Here is a 17562-nt window from a genome sequence, read left to right on the forward strand (position 1 = left end):
AGAACAAAGTGAGCCTACCACTTCAAAGAAAACAACTGACAGTATTTGTTGCCGATTATAAAATTTGAGCTTCTAAGAAAGAACATCAGAATTTTGGCAAAATTGTTCCTGCCACCATGATCTTGAAAGCTTCCCAATACTTAACAATTTTTTCTGATAAGGTGGTGGTAATATGTATATGACTCTTTGATACTGTTAATAAAATGTGCCAACATTTGGAAGATCTGTGTAACTCAGTGAACCCAGTAGGGATCACACAATGTTACAGAATAATTCATGGGTAAAAGATCTGATCAAAGTGAGAGACAAACCAATGGACTGCTTTGCAACAATATATCAAAAGTTCACCGGTATCATTTCAGGTTCTACACTGCAACTAACCTTCACAAAAACCCAACTTTGGTGTAGCACCAAAGAAGAACACCACAATTATCTGAAAAGGCTATAGAAATAATCCCTTTTCCAAATAATTCAGTGTGGATTTTCTTCATAATTCAACCAAAATAACACATCATAACCGACTGAATGTAGAAACAGATACAAAAATCCAGCTGTCTCCTATTAAGTCGGACATTAAAGAGACTTGCACAAACAATGCCATTCTTCTCACTAATCTTTTTGAATAGCATTTTTTCAGTAAAAAAAAAGCTATTTATGTTAACTTATTATTTCTAAATGAATTAATAAATATTTCAATTTCTAATATCATAAGTAGCAAGATAGAAGATCCCACCTTAAAAAATATATTGAAGACCCCAAAGAGCTTTTAAAGTGCACAATCAAGTCCTGAGACCAAAAAGTCTGAACACCTCTGCTCTAGAACACCATTGTCTGTCCAAGATACCTATGAGGGTTCCTTAGGACAAGGTCCTTTGTATATGTCAGGGCCGAAGAGAAATTAGCACTCTCAGTATTTGTTCCAAAATGCCAGGTCTGGCTTCCCAGGTCCGCCAAAAGAAGAGTGAGAAGTCCAGGGCATTAAAGAAAAATTTTTCCTGCATTTCACTGACAGATCAAAGTATCTGATCCAACGCTAAAATCCAGGGAGTCTATAATTAGATAATCCCAAAATTATACAGGAACTCTAGTGAGGAAGCTAAACTCAACCACAGATCATGAGTGTCAGATCCTAAAGTTAAGGCTTTCTTAACCCTCTACATTCCCATTGCATTGACCATAAAGTCCTCATCATCTGTAGCCTGGTCTCTAGTTTCCTCACTGGCTCCCTATCTCCAGTCTAGAATTCTTTCCATTCAACGTACACACTTCCACTACAGTCATTTCAAACACACATCTGGTGTTATTTTCCCGCTAATTATCTTTCCATGGTTTTCCTGCAACATTCTCTTCAAATGGTTTTAATCATATATCCCCAAAATAAGTTGTACAACTATGTTAGAAGTTTAATTCTAAACTTTTTCATTACGAGCTTAAACAAACTTATTCTTTTGTTGTAAGGAGGTATAAAACTAAATGTTTTATAAAAAGAACTAAGGATTAACTGGAATTGGAATAAAAATTCCAAGGATTTGATAAATGTTTTAACTATCTGATAACACACACTTAAACTAAAAACCAATCTTTAAAAAAAAATTAATGCAAGTTTTATCCAATATAGCTTTAAAAACCCATGGTTTTGGGGGCGGAGCCAAGATGGCGGCGTGAGTAGAGCAGTGGAAATCTCCTCCCAAAAACACATAGAGCTATGAAAATATAACAAAGAAAAATCTTCCTAAAATAGAGACCACAGGACACAGGACAACATCCAGACCACATCCACACCTGCAAGAACCCAGCACCTTGTGAAGGGGGTAAGATACAAGCCCCGGCCCGGCGGGACCCGAGCGCCCCTCCCCCCGGCTCCCGGCGGGTGGAGAGAAACCGGAGCGGTTTTTTTTTTTTTTGGCGAGCGCTTTCTAGAAGCCTTAGAGGGACGGGCCCCCGTTGCTGGGGAGGCAGGGTGGCGGGACCGGTGAGGAGGTGCCTGGGAACGGCGCCGGAGGACAAAGAATATCCCGCGTTTCTCCCTGCGAAACCTGGGGGCGGGTGCCTGAGACCGGTGCCTGAGGACGGAGGAGGTCGCGCGTTTTTCCCCTTTTTTTTTTTTTTTCTCTTTTTGGCGAGCGCTTTTTGGAAGCCTTGAAGGGACGGGGACCCCAGTGCTAGGGAGGCACGGTGGCGGGACTGGTGAGTGGGTGGCTGGGACCAGCGCTGAGGACAAAGAATATCCCCCGTTTTTCCCTGCGGGACCGGTGGGCGGGTGCCTGAGACCGGCACTTGAGGACAGAGGAAATCGCGCGTTTTTCCCCTTTTTTTTTCTCTTTTCTGCGAGTGCTTTTTGGAAGCCTAAAAGGGACAGGGACCCCGGTGCTAGGGAGGCAGGGCGGCGGGACTGGTGAGCGGGTGCCTGGGACCGGCACCTGAGGACAAAGAATATCCCGCGTTTTTCCCTGTGGGACCGGTGGGTGGGTGCCTGAGACCGGCACCTGAGGACGGAAGAAATCGCGCGTTTTTCCCCTTTTTTTCTCTCTTTTTGGCGAGTGCTTTTTGGAAGCCTTGAAGGGACAGGGACCCCGGTGCTAGGGAGGCAGGGCGGCGGGACTGGTGAGCGGGTGTCTGGGACCAGTGCCTGAGGACAAAGAATATCGAGCGTTCCTTCCCTGCGGGACCAGTGGGTGGGTGCTTTTTGGAAGCCTTGAAAGGACAGGGACCCTGGTGCTAGGGAGACAGGGCAGCAGGACCAGAGAGCGAGTGCCTGGGACCGGCACCTGAGGACAAAAAAAAAAAAAAAAAAAAATCGCTTGCTTTTTCCTTTTTTTTTTTTTTTTTTTTTCCCATTCTCTCTGTTCCCTCTCTCATTGTTGCTTGTTGTTTTGGTTTGGAGAGTGCTTTTTGGAAGTCTTAAAGGGGCAGGACAGGTCACTTAGACCAGAGGCAGGGAATCTGGGGATCTCTGGGCACTCTAACCCCCTGGGCAGCAGGGAGCACAGAGGCCCCTTACGGAGATAAATAGCCTCCTGGCCGCTCCCCCTCCAACGGGGCTCCACCATTTTGGAGGAACAGCCCCAGCCAGGCCAAGCCCACAGCAACAGCGGAGATAAACCCCAAAGCAACTGGGCAGGAAGCAGAAGCCCTGTCTGCGCACAGCTGCCCCGCACAAGCCACTAGAGGTCGCTATTCTCCCAGGAAAAGGCCACAAACCAACAAGAAGGGAAGCTCTTCCAGCAGTCACTTGTACCAGCTCTGCACACTATCTCTATCACCATGAAAAGGCAAAACTACAGGCAGACAAAGATCACAGAGACAACACCTGAGAAGGAGACAGACCTAACTAGTCCTCCTGAAAAAGAATTCAAAATAAAAATCATGAACATGCTGACAGAGATGCAGAAAAAAATGCAAGAGCAAGGGGATGAGATGCAGAGAAAAATGCAAGAGCAGTGGGATGAGATGCAGAGAAAAATGCAAGAGCAGTGGGATGAAGTCCGGAAGGAGATCACAGATGTCAGGAAAGAGATCACAGAAGTGAAACAATCCCTGGAAGGATTTATAAGCAGAATGGATAAGATGCAAGAGGCCATTGAAGGAATAGAAGCCAGAGAACAGGAACGTATAGAAGCTGACATAGAGAGAGATAAAAGGATCTCCAGGAATGAAACAACACTAAGAGAAATATGTGACCAATACAAAAGGAAAAACATTCGTATTATAGGGATACCAGAAGAGGAAGAAAGAGGAAAAGGGATAGAAAGTGTCTTTGAAGAAATAATTGCTGAAAACTTCCCCAAACTGGGGGAGGAAATAATCGAACAGACCATGGAATTATACAGAACCCCCAACAGAAAGGATCCAAGGAGGACAACACCAAGACACATAATAATTAAAATGGCAAGGATCAAGGACAAGGAAAGAGTTTTAAAGGCAGCTAGAGAGAAAAAGGTCACCTATAAAGGAAAACCAATCAGGCTAACATCAGACTTCTCAACAGAAACCCTACAGGCCAGAAGAGAATGGCATGATATACTTAATGCAATGAAACAGAAGGGCCTTGAACCAAGGATACTGTATCCAGCACGACTATCATTTAAATATGATGGTGTGATCAAACAATTCCCAGACAAGCAAAAGCTGAGGGAATTTGCTTCCCACAAACCACCTCTACAGGGCATCCTACAGGGACTGCTCTAGATGGGAGCACCCCTAAAAAGAGCACAGAACAAAACACGCAACATATGAAGAATGGAGGAGGAGGAATAAGAAGGGAAAGAAGAAAAGACTCTCCAGACAGTGTATATAACAGCTCAATAAGCGAGCTAAGTTAGGCAGTAAGATACTAAAGAAGCTAACCTGGAACCTTTGGTAACCACGAATCTAAAGCCTGCAATGGCAATAAGTACTTATCTCTCAATAGTCACCCTAAATGTAAATGGACTTAATGCACCAATCAAAAGACATAGAGTAATAGAATGGATAAAAAAGCAAGACCCATCTATATGCTGCTTACAAGAAACTCACCTTAAACCCAAAGATAAGCATAGACTAAAAGTCAAGGGATGGAAAAACATATTTCAGGCAAACAACAGTGAGAAGAAAGCAGGGGTTGCAGTACTAATATCAGACAAAATAGACTTCAAAACAAAGAAAGTAACAAGAGATAAAGAAGGCCACTACATAATGATAAAGGGCTCAGTCCAACAAGAGGATATAACCATTCTAAATATATATGCACCCAATACAGGAGCACCAGCATATGTGAAGCAAATACTAACAGAACTAAAGAGGGAAATAGACTGCAATGCATTCATTGTAGGAGACTTCAACACACCACTCACCCCAAAGGATAGATCCACCGGGCAGAAAATAAGTAAAGACACACAGGCACTGAACAACACACTAGAACAGATGGACCTAATAGACATCTATAGAACTTTACATCCAAAAGCAACAGGATATACATTCTTCTCAAGTGCACATGGAACATTCTCCAGAACAGACCACATACTAGCTCACAAAAAGAGCCTCAGTAAATTCCACAATATTGAAATTCTACCAACCAATTTTTCAGACCACAAAGGTATGAAAGTAGAAATAAATTCTACAAAGAAAACAAAAAGGCTCACAAACACATGGAGGCTTAACAACATGCTACTAAATAATCAATGGATCAATGAACAAATCAAAATAGAGATCAAGGAATATATAGAAACAAATGACAACAACAACACTAAGCCCCAACTTCTGTGGGATGCAGCGAAAGCAGTCTTAAGAGGAAAGTATATAGCAATCCAGGCACACTTGAAGAAGGAAGAACAATCCCAAATGAATAGTCTAACATCACAATTATTAAAACTGGAAAAAGAAGAGCAAATGAGGCCTAAAGTCAGCAGAAGGAGGGACATAATAAAGATCAGAGAAGAAATAAACAAAATTGAGAAGAATAAAACAATAGCAAAAATCAACGAAACCAAGAGCTGGTTCTTTGAGAAAATAAACAAAATAGATAAGCCTCTAGCCCAACTTATTAAGAGAAAAAGAGAGTCAACACAAATCAACATAATCAGAAATGAGAATGGAAAAATCACGACAGACTCCACAGAAATACAAAGAATTATTAAAGACTACTATGAAAACCTATATGCCAACAAGCTGGAAAACCTAGAAGAAATGGACAACTTCCTAGAAAAATACAACCTCCCAAGACTGACCAAGGAAGAAACACAAAAGTTAAACAAACCAATTACAAGCAAAGAAATTGAAGCGGTAATCAAAAAACTACCCAAGAACAAAACCCCGGGGCCGGACGGATTTACCTCGGAATTTTATCAGACACACAGAGAAGACATAATACCCATTCTCCTTAAAGTGTTCCACAAAATAGAAGAAGAGGGAATACTCCCAAACTCATTCTATGAAGCCAACATCACCCTAATACCAAAACCAGGAAAAGACCCCACCAAAAAAGAAAATTACAGACCAATATCCCTGATGAATGTAGATGCAAAAATACTCAATAAAATATTAGCAAACAGAATTCAACAGTATATCAAAAGGATCATACACCATGACCAAGTGGGGTTCATCCCAGGGATGCAAGGATGGTACAACATTCGAAAATCCATCAACATCATCCACCACATCAACAAAAAGAAAGACAAAAACCACATGATCATCTCCATAGATGCTGAAAAAGCATTTGACAAAATTCAACATCCATTCATGATAAAATCTCTCAGCAAAATGGGAATAGAGGGCAAGTACCTCAACATAATAAAGGCCATATATGATAAACCCACAGCCAGCATTATACTGAACAGCGAGAAGCTGAAAGCATTTCCACTGAGATCGGGAACCAGACAGGGATGCCCACTCTCCCCACTGTTATTTAACATAGTACTGGAGGTCCTAGCCACGGCAATCAGACAAAACAAAGAAATACAAGGAATCCAGATTGGTAAAGAAGAAGTTAAACTGTCACTATTTGCAGATGATATGATACTGTACATAAAAAACCCTAAAGACTCCACTCCAAAACTACTAGAACTGATATCGGAATACAGCAAAGTTGCAGGATACAAAATCAACACACAGAAATCTGTAGCTTTCCTATACACTAACAACGAATCAATAGAAAGAGAAATCAGGAAAACAATTCCATTCACCATTGCATCAAAAAGAATAAAATACCTAGGAATAAACCTAACCAAGGAAGTGAAAGACTTATACTCTGAAAACTACAAGTCACTCTTAAGAGAAATTAAAGGGGACACTAATAAATGGAAACTCATCCCATGCTCATGGCTAGGAAGAATTAATATCGTCAAAATGGCCATCCTGCCGAAAGCAATATACAAATTTGATGCAATCCCTCTCAAATTACCAGCAACATTCTTCAATGAATTGGAACAAATAATTCAAAAATTCATATGGAAACACCAAAGACCCCGAATAGCCAAAGCAATCCTGAAAAAGAAGAATAAAGTAGGGGGGATCTCACTCCCCAACTTCAAGCTCTACTACAAAGCCATAGTAATCAAGACAATTTGGTACTGGCACAAGAACAGAGCCACAGACCAGTGGAACAGATTAGAGACCCCAGAAATTAACCCAAACATATATGGTCAATTAATATTTGATAAAGGAGCCATGGACATACAATGGCAAAATGACAGTCTCTTCAACAGATGGTGCTGGCAAAACTGGACAGCTACATGTAGGAGAATGAAACTGGACCATTGTCTAACCCCATATACAAAGGTAAACTCAAAATGGATCAAAGACCTGAATGTAAGTCACGAAACCATTAAACTCTTGGAAAAAAACATAGGCAAAAACCTCTTAGACATAAACATGAGTGATCTCTTCTTGAACATATCTCCCCGGGCAAGGAAAACAACAGCAAAAATGAGCAAGTGGGACTACATTAAGCTGAAAAGCTTCTGTACAGCGAAAGACACCATCAATAGAACAAAAAGGAACCCTACAGTATGGGAGAATATATTTGAAAATGACAGATCTGATAAAGGCTTGACGTCCAGAATATATAAAGAGCTCACACGCCTCAACAAACAAAAAACAAATAACCCAATTAAAAAATGGGCAGAGGAACTGAACAGACAGTTCTCCAAAAAAGAAATACAGATGGCCAAGAGACACATGAAAAGATGCTCCACATCGCTAATTATCAGAGAAATGCAAATTAAAACTACAATGAGGTATCACCTCACACCAGTAAGGATAGCTGCCATCCAAAAGACAAACAACAACAAATGTTGGCGAGGCTGTGGAGAAAGGGGAACCCTCCTACACTGCTGGTGGGAATGTAAATTAGTTCAACCATTGTGGAAAGCAGTATGGAGGTGCATCAAAATGCTCAAAACAGACCTACCATTTGACCCAGGAATTCCACTCCTAGGAATTTACCCTAAGAACGCAGCAATCAAGTTTGAGAAAGACAGATGCACTCCTATGTTTATCGCAGCACTATTTACAATAGCCAAGAATTGGAAGCAACCTAAATGTCCATCTGTAGATGAATGGATAAAGAAGATGTGGTACATATACACAATGGAATACTACTCAGCCATAAGAAGTGGAAAAATCCAACCATTTGCAGCAACATGGATGGAGCTGGAGAGTATTATGCTCAGTGAAATAAGCCAAGCAGAGAAAGAGAAATACCAAATGATTTCACTCATCTGAGGAGTATAGGAACAAAGGAAAAACTGCAGGAACAAAACAGCAGCAGAATTACAGAACCCAAAAATGGACTAACAGGTACCAAAGGGAAAGGAACTGGGGAGGATGGGTGGGCAGGGAGGGATAAGGGGGGGGAAGAAGAAGGGGGGTATTAAGATTAGCATGCATGGGGGGGAGGGAGAAAGGGGAGGGTGGGCTGCACAACACAGAGAGGACAAGTAGTGACTCTACCACATTTTGCTAAGCTGATGGACAGTAACCGTAATGTGGTTGTTAGGGGGGACCTGATATAGGGGAGAGCATAGTAAACATAGTATTCTTCAGGTAAGTGTAGATTAAAAATTTAAAAAAAAAAAAGAAAGAAAGAAAGAAAAGGGGGATTACTCCTTAACAGGATAAAACTATTGGTAAATCAAAGATCAACGCATGCTTTAAATATCCTTAATGTTGATCACTTAAAGGGTGTCAGATGATCAGCTATGGAGGTACTCTTTTCTGATAATATTCCTTTCTCTTAATTAAAAAAAAAAAAAAAAAAGCAGTTACTGTGTGCTGACCTCCAATGAGTTCTGCACAGTGGTATAGAGGGCATGTCAAAGTGTGGGCAAAGGGTCTGTTTGTTTCTACGCAGAAGATCAAGGCCTAGCTTGGATACCCAGAAAATGAACTAAGATACGATATGAGGAGGAGCTTCCGGCATCAGCACTCTCTGGAGGACTCGTGCCGGGGGATGATCATCAAAAAGCCTCCACAGGGATCCGGACGATGCTGCGGTTGTGGCTGCATCCAGCCCACCGTCTCCTGGACTTGCCATAAGAAGGAGGAGGGAGATGTCTAGGCTGGCATGTGCATACAGTGAGACAACGAATTTGACTGGATCTGTACTGTTGGAACTCAACCAGGAGTTGGGAGGGGTGCAAGTTGTAGCACCCCAAAATCTCATGACTATAGACTATCTATGGTTAAAAGAACATATGGGATGTGAACAGATCCCAGAAATGGGCTGCTTTAATTTGTCTGATGGTTCAAGTACAGTTGGAAAATATCCATCATATCATAGATAAATTTTCACAAATGCCTAGGGTGCCTAAATGGTTTTCTTGGCTTCACTGGAGATGGCTGGTAATTATAGATTTGCTTTGTTTATGTCACCGTATTCCTATTATGTTAATATGTGTGTGCAAATTAGTTAGTAGTTTAAAACCTATACATACTTAAGGTACTATACAAGAAGATATGTCAAAGAAATAATCAATCCTCCCAAGTTTCCTTCATATGCTACATCTATAGCTTTTCTTCTTCCTTCCTAATTACAAACCTTAAATAGAATTCGTGCCTCATATCGAATTTACCGAGTATCATAATTCCTCCAGGTGGTAAAGATACCTCGAGACAAGTGCTGGGCATAGAAGCCACAGGGCATAAATCTGCAAAGAAGTAAAAAGCTAACCTTTGCAAACAATATGGCTTCTCTCTCACTTACCAACTTTACATTTCCCTGTGTGGCCCCGGAAGATGACTGGTTAGCCAGAGACGGGTAAGATTCCTCAAGGGAGGAACAACCTAAGACAGGCACAGTTGCAGGGGGGCCATCAGGTGAGAATTTGGGGATCAACAGAGGTGAGGCTCAGAACCTCACCCCCCCTGCTTTGAGAGAAATCTTCTGCATCCGTGGATGTCTTGCTGCCCTTGTCTAGCCTGGATTAATACTTAGTCCATAGGCACACACCTGATCATCTGATCATCTACATTTGCCTTCTTACAGCACTAAACTATGTTTTCTACCTTTATCTTGCATCTACCTACCACTTCAGCATTTTATTAAAAATAAAAATAATAATAATAATAGGAGAAATGTGGGATCAACATATAAATCAAGTACAAAAATCAAATGAATATTCATATTTGACCTGATGGTTTATAGGTCATATTGCATCATCAAAACCGAAAGTTTCTGTGATGAATGCCCTTGTACTGTTCACCATGTAAGAATTTATTCACTCTGTAAGAATTCGTTCACCATGTAAGAACTTGTTCGTTATGCTTCAGAAGATTGGAGACTGACGAGAATTAGGCTTGAGATGGATTAATGATTGTACATTGAGCATTGACCCCCCTATACTGAATTTTATTGTTGTTAACAACCATTTGATCAATAAATATGAGAGATGCCCTCTCAAAAAAAAAAAAAAAAAAAAAAAAAAAAAAAAAAATACTTTGATTTAGTTTCTTTATAATTTCATCACTTGTGTTGCAATTATTTTTCTTTTTGGTGCTTGTAAATAGAATCAGGTGGTATATACTAAGTTACACCAACTCTCTTTAATTCAAACATGTTTAAAGACTGACATGCCTTATCACTTCATTTTTATTAATCTTATGTTCCCCCTGTATGACTACAACTTTCATGTATTGATTACACTGCTAACAGCTTTAATTAAAGTATCATTGATACAAAAAAAAAAAAAAAAAAAAAAAAACCCATGGTTTTAAAAACATTCTACTCACATTTAACTGTTGTGTTCTTCTGAATTAAGAATATGCCAACAAGGAACAAGCTTCATCCTGAGAGCAATGTGTGTTGACAGGGAAGACAGGGAAGCCTTCTGTTTTTGAGGTAACTTAATCAATTATTTCCAAAACATTCCGTTTGGCAACCTGAGGTCTTTATACTCGGGACACGACACTGTAGAAAATTTGGGAAGTGTGAGGGATATGACATCCCCCCCACTCCCATTTCATGTAAGGTCAGTTTTAGAAGAGTTAATTTGTAATCTCAGGATTCGGAAATTCATTCATCCAAAGCTTTACGTGCAAGTGTATCCCTTAAACTTGGGCTTCAATTACCAGGCTTTAAAACCCCTGCTCTAAAGGATACATTCTAACTCTTCAGCAAAACATCCAAAGCCCTTTGTGATCAAACCCCTATTAATGTCTCTCTTCCTGTCACTGGATGGCTCCCTCTGAACCCAGTTCAAGTTTGTCAAACTGTTTCCAGTTCTCTTTTCAGGCCTTGTTGTTATCTTTTCTAGAGCTACTGGTTGTATCTGGAATATCTTCTCCCCTTTTTATTCCCAGAAAACAATTTTTCAAGGCTTCATTCAGTCCAGTCGATGACCTGGCAACTTTTCAGGGCACTGAGGGGGTGGTTTTTACGCAAAGTGTCTCAGTTTTTTTGCAAAACAGGATGGGATGTAGCACTGTTCCAAAGGGTCCATTTAACGAACAGGTGCTGAAGTTAAGGAAGATGTGGTCTCAAGTACCTGAGTTAACAGAGATGACTCCATAAAGAAGGAAGGACTAAAACTATTTCCTAGATCCAGGATGGGAATGTGAAAATCAGGGAATGGGGATAATACAGTTTTCCAAGTAAGTCTTGGTTAAAAATCTTTCTAATCCTCTATCATAGCACACACTACACGGTATGGCAAATGCTTATTTGCTTGATTAAAATCTCTCCTAGATGATGAACGCCAGAGCAAACACGCCTGCCTTGTTCATCACTGTATCCCTCCAGAGCCTTTCATAGTGCCCCAGCTCGTTAAATATGTCTCGATGTTTCTAAAAACTTGCTAAATGGTTACGTGAAACCATGGATGCATGGATGGATAAATGAAGGGTGGAATTCCACTGGATCTCAAATCCTGTTTGAATCTGTTTGGGAAAGTATTTCTCTATAGATGCCTTAGGTATGGAAGTAAAAAAGTGGAGTACCCACGTTAAATTCAGCCATGAAGCCTGAGAGGAGCTTGGGCCCACACCCGAGAATTTAAACTGCAGCGCGGCGGGAAAGAGGAGGCGCAGAGGCCCAGGGTGAGGGGATGCTGCAGGGTTCGCGCACCCAGAGGCGGGGCTAAATTCACGGGGCGTGGCAGAGAAGGGATCCCAGGAGGCGCGAAGTCCCGGCCGGGGAGAAGGCCGCGGCCCCGTCATCTCCTAGGGGACGAAAGGGTGGCGGGCAGGGAACGGGGCCTAGGACTGAAGCGGCCGGAGGGCTGGGGACCCCAGCGAAAGTACCTGGCAGAAGGAAAGGCGGGAGAGTTGGGTGGACAGTGGGTCGTTCTCCCGGCTCCGCGGTCACACTCACCGGGCGGACCCCACTTTGCAGCGGCTCGGCGCCGGTTCCGCACGGCTTCCTCCCTTGGCCCGGAGGGCCAGCGGGCAGCCTCAGAAGCCCCTAGCAACCACGCACCGCCAGGCGACCCGCGCTCGCACTACCTACCACGCACTGCGCGCGCCCCCAGCGGACGGACCGAGGGCCTAGAGGGGGCGATCGCGGCGGGAGGGAGGCAGGCCCGCCGAACCTCGGGTGTTGTGGGGTATTGCGCACGCGCAGTTGCTTCATGCGGGTGGAGTTCTGGGAGATGGAGTCTCGAGATTAAATCCCTGACAGGCTCTTTGTGGGACAACGGGACTCTCCCTATCCTGATTCCACCTAACCCCTATAGACTCTTTCTTAGGCTGTACCTCAGCTCGCTCCCTTAAAACCAAAGAGCTCAGGCTTTATTAAAGAACCTTCTTAGTTCTTTCGGGTAAAGATTTGCTTAGTTCTTTGGAATTTGACCCCAGGAAAGGAGAGATCGCCAGATCCAGATCCGCTGTGCTTCCCTCCAACCCACCTTACCCTAACCCCAAACCCCAGGCAGGGTACAACTACAACCACCTGCTTTATGGGCTTCAAGTGTGAACTTTACGAAACACTGACTCAATTCAGTATCTCCCCAGGCAAGACAGATTGTACCTCCTGAGTCTCAGTTATCCCCCGTCCTAATTAATGCATTTGGAATCTAAAGAGAGTGGCGGATGAAAACCTTTTTTAAACAGTCGGCTCCGAAATAAGGGGACAATAAAAGACGAAACTAACTTCATGAAAATCTGAATCGCAACAAGGATGCTTAATAAATCATAGATTTAGGCAACAATCATTGATGGATGCTAAAACCATTAAGGATTGATGGGGGAATTTTACACTGGAAGGATATTGACATCATCTGTATATTTCAATCAGTCTTAGGTCATGAAATGTGGGACAGCTAATAAATTCTGTCCCCAGATGCGATGCAGTTTGAATTACACAATATTTAGTAAGTAGTGTATGTTCGTCAAAAAAAAAAAGTTGAATCTGAATCTAATTAAGCTCTTGGCTCCAACTTCCAGTTTATAGGAAATAAAGAGAAACAATACCACAAGAAAGCAATGTGACAAATCCAGAATGTGGGCCAATGTTCAACAATTTCAGAGTACAAAAAGAGTGAGGTGTTCCAGATTACAAGAGATTTAAAAGAGACATAATCAAATGTAATGAGTAGATCTTGTTTGGCTCTTGATTAAAACCAACTGAAAAAAAGATATTTTTGAGAAAATGGAGAAATCTTAATATGGACTGGACATTAAGAACATAAGACACACAGATAATGTTAAGAAACCATGATTAATTTTGTTAGTATAGTTGACTGAATGGTGTCTTATGCACCCCCCCAAAAGATATATCCATATCCTAATTCCAGGAACCTCTATTACGTTAGATGACAAAAGATGTGATTAAGGATTTTGAGAGGATTAAGGAATTTCTGGGTGGGCCCTAAATCCAATAACAAGTGTCCTTAGTGACAGAGGGAGATATGACACAGAAAAGAGCAGGAGGAAATGTGGCCAAGAAGTGATTGGATCAGACTGCTGTGGATACAAGCCAAGGAATGCCTGAAACCACCATAAGGTGGAAAAGGCAAGGAAAGGGTTCTCCTCTAGACCTCTCTGAGGAAATGGGGTTCTTCCCACATCCTGATTTCAGACTTCTGGTGTACAGAACTGTGAGATGATAAATTTGTTGTTTTAAGCCACTAAGTATGTGGTAATTTGTTGTGGCAGCCACAGGATAGTCTGACATGTTGGTTAAGAAAACATCTGTATTTCTTTACAGACACACAGAGATGTTTTGGGGGATTAAATGACATAATGCCAGGGGTTCGCTTTTACTTTAAAATACTACTTTAAAAACCCAGTAGCAATGAGCATAAGTAGCACCAGGTCTTAGTTTCTAATACCATTCTCCATTAAAAGGAATAGGTGGTCAACTCCAAAGGACAAAGCACATTACTCCTTGAAAGAAATGGCTGATTCTAGAATTGGGGCAGGAAATATACATGATGACTCTGAAGCATCTTGTAGTACCAGAAAGTGTTCCAAACACACACACACAAACGCACACACATTGGTGGGAGTGTGTCACAGTGGCTAAAATAACTCCCAAGGACCAAAGTTGGAACAATTTGAGCAACAAAATAAAAATCATAATGGTTTATAACACAAAGTATAAAACAAATGTCCATGAATCCCTGGTATAAAATATGGTTGAATATATTCATAAATGTAGGAAAGAGAAAAATCTGTGCAGAAGAATTCCAAATAAATTATACAGATACTCAGCTCCAGAGGAGGGACCGCATAACTCCTCATTCTTTAAGTGTGGGCTGTGCAGGTTGACTTCTTTCCAATCAACAACACAGTACAGGAAGAAGGATGGGGTAGGACAAAAGGAGAAATAGAAAAACCTGACAAACACTACTCTAGCCATGTGATAAAAGTCAACTTTGTCAGAAATCAGATAGTATATATCCTTGGTATATGATGAAAATGGAAACTTTACTTTTGTGATTTTCCTCCCCGGAACTCCTAACTCCAGTCTAATCATAAGAAACATCAAACAAAGTCCAATAGAGGGGCATCCTACAAAATACCTAACCAGTATGTCTGAAAATGGTCATAAAACATAAGAAACCTAAGAAACTGTTACAGCCAGAGGAGTCCAAGGAGGTAATGTAATTAGATATTGGAAGAGAAAAAGGACATTAGGTAAAAATTAAGGGAATATGAATAAAATACAAGTTTTAGTTAATAATAAAACAGTATCAGTACATTAACTGTAACAAATTTATCATAATAATGTTAAGATGTTAATAAGGGAAACTGTGCATAAAGGCAGGGTATATTATATGAAGTCTTTGTACTATCTGCTCAATTATTTGTAAATCTAAAACGGTTCTAAAATTTAACAGCAACAGAAATCTGCCCAGCCAACCTTAACCAAGTGATCAGAGGTTAAGTTCACCAAAAATGGAAAAAGCAGCAGCATCAACCTCCAGGTATGATGTACTAAAAAGACGCATCAGACTTACGTAGTGTTTCTGCCAAAAATGTATAACCTAAATCAAATTACAAAGAAATATCAGATATCCAAATTGGTTTGTACTCTTCAAAATGTTAATCATTGTCATAAAAGGATAAGGAATGGTTCTAGATAAGAAGCTAAAGAGACATCACAACCAGACACAAAGCATGATCTTGGTTTGGATCCTGGATCAGGAAAAAATTTGGTATAAAGAACACTATTGGAATGATTGGCAATCTTTGAATATGGGCTATAGATTAGTTAAGAGTATTATATTAGTGTTGAATTTCCTCATTTTGTTGATTACACTGTAGTTATATAAGTGAATATCCTTGATCTTAGGCACTTCCCACTTGAGTACTTAAAGGCAAGAGAGTATATTTACAACTTACTCTCAAATGGTTAAGAAAAAATATGGTAGAACTAACTGTAGCAAAATATTAACAATTAGGGAATCTGGGTGAAAGGTATGTGGGAGTTATTTGTACTATTCTTACAACTTTTGTCTAAAATTTAAATTATTTCAAAATAGGGTGCTTTTTAAAACTATAGGTATAAAAAATAGGTAGAACCAGTGTGGTAAAATGCTAACAGCAGCTGAACTTGTGGGATGAGGGTATGGAGGTTATTATGACATTCTCTCTCTGTTTGAAAAATTTAAGCTCCCTCTCCCCACAAAAAAGTTAAAACATATATACACACACACACATATATATGTTCATACATGCACAAAACCAAACACAGGCAAAAAACCTCAAACCTTCCAGACGTTCTCTGAATTTCAGGCACTGCTCAGATTATTCACTTCAGATCTTCTCAGCACTTTGTGCAATGATTGCTCAATGTAAAACTGTTTACATACTTCTAATCCTTTAGGTTTTATGTGCCCTAGGATGGGAATGTTTTCTTATTATGCTCCTTCAATAATGATTAGCTATTGCTTTATGTAACAGCCTGAAAAATTTGGATGTATATTTAATTTCACCACAGCAGATTGTTTATATACCAGGTAAGTGTATTTCAAGCTAGTATTTCATGAATTATTTGAAAAAGAATAATTCTTTCTTAAGGTAATTCTCCCTAATTTATCTTTTTAAAAAATCCAGATTTTCAAATACAATACTCTATTTGCCTGAGCCCATACAAGCTTAGTAAAGTGTTGTGGTTTTGCTAAGAACAAAAATGGAAATTCTGATCTGTTAGAGGTCAAACAACATTATGTGTTGTCCAGGATTTTTTAAAAATACTTGAGTAAAAAAGGAATAGATACAGTAAGTGCTGGAGAGGTGATATGGTTCACTGAATTAAACTATTTTTGTGTGTGTTTGAAAACTTCCAACTAAGTTATTAACATGATCTAGACTAAGAGTTCCCACCCACTACCACTCCATTAATAGCCTTTCCCATTAAAAAAATTTTTTTTGATATTGTTAATGTACAATTACTTGAACATTATGGTTACTAGACTCCCCTTACTATCAAGTCCCCCCCACAGACCCCATTACAGTCACTGTCCATCGGCGTAGTAAGATGCTATAGAATCACTACTTGTCTTCTCTGTGCTATACTGCCTTCCCCGTGCCCTACCCCCACTGCATTATGTGTGCCAATCATAATGCCCCTTTTTCCCTTTATCCCTCCCTTCCCACCCATTTTCCCCAGTCCCTTTCCCTTTGGTAACTGTTAGTCCATTCTTGGGTTCTGTGAGTCTGCTGCTGTTTTGTTCCTTCAGTTTTTGCTTTGTTGTTATACTACACAGATGAGTGAAATCATTTGATACCTGTCTTTCTCCACCTGGCTTATTTCACTGAGCATAATACCCTCTAGCATCATCCATGTTGTTGCAAATGGTAGGATTTGTTTTCTTCTTATGGCTGAATAATATTCCATTGTGTATATGTACCACATCTCTTTTATCAATTCATCCACTGATGGACACTTAGGTAGCTTCCATATCTTGGCTATTGTAAATAGTGCTGCGATAAACATAGAAAAGCATATGTCTTTTTCAAACTAGGGCTGCTTACCCTAAGAACTCTTAGGAATTCTTAGGGTAAATTCCTAAGAGTGGAATTCCTGGGTCAAATGATATTTCTATTTTGGGTTTTTTGAGGAACCTCCATACTGCTTTCCACAATGGTTGAACTAGTTTACATTCCCACCAGCAGTGTAGGAGGGTTCCCCTTTCTCCACATCCT

At 40.6% G+C, this 17562-nt stretch overlaps 1 protein-coding gene across 8 annotated transcripts in view; it reads right to left on the minus strand.

Moving 5' to 3' along the window:
- TTLL4 (tubulin tyrosine ligase like 4) overlaps positions 1-12534 on the minus strand; it is a 41423-nt gene extending 28889 nt beyond the window's left edge. For 2 of the 8 annotated variants that reach the window (XM_073218108.1, XM_037016382.2), the window contains exons 1-2: positions 12214-12534; positions 10705-10882 (exon numbers count right to left, since the gene is read on the minus strand). The gene's annotated coding sequence lies outside the window, so the exon portion shown is untranslated. The remainder of the gene's footprint in view (positions 1-10704; positions 10883-12213) is intronic. The other 6 variants (XM_037016379.2, XM_037016378.2, XM_073218107.1 and 3 more) reach the window with 6 other exon arrangements.
- Between the last annotated feature and the right edge of the window lie 5028 nt (positions 12535-17562).

Source organism: Manis javanica, chromosome 12 (assembly GCF_040802235.1).
Source record: "Manis javanica isolate MJ-LG chromosome 12, MJ_LKY, whole genome shotgun sequence".
Classification (NCBI taxonomy): Eukaryota; Metazoa; Chordata; class Mammalia; order Pholidota; family Manidae; genus Manis; species Manis javanica.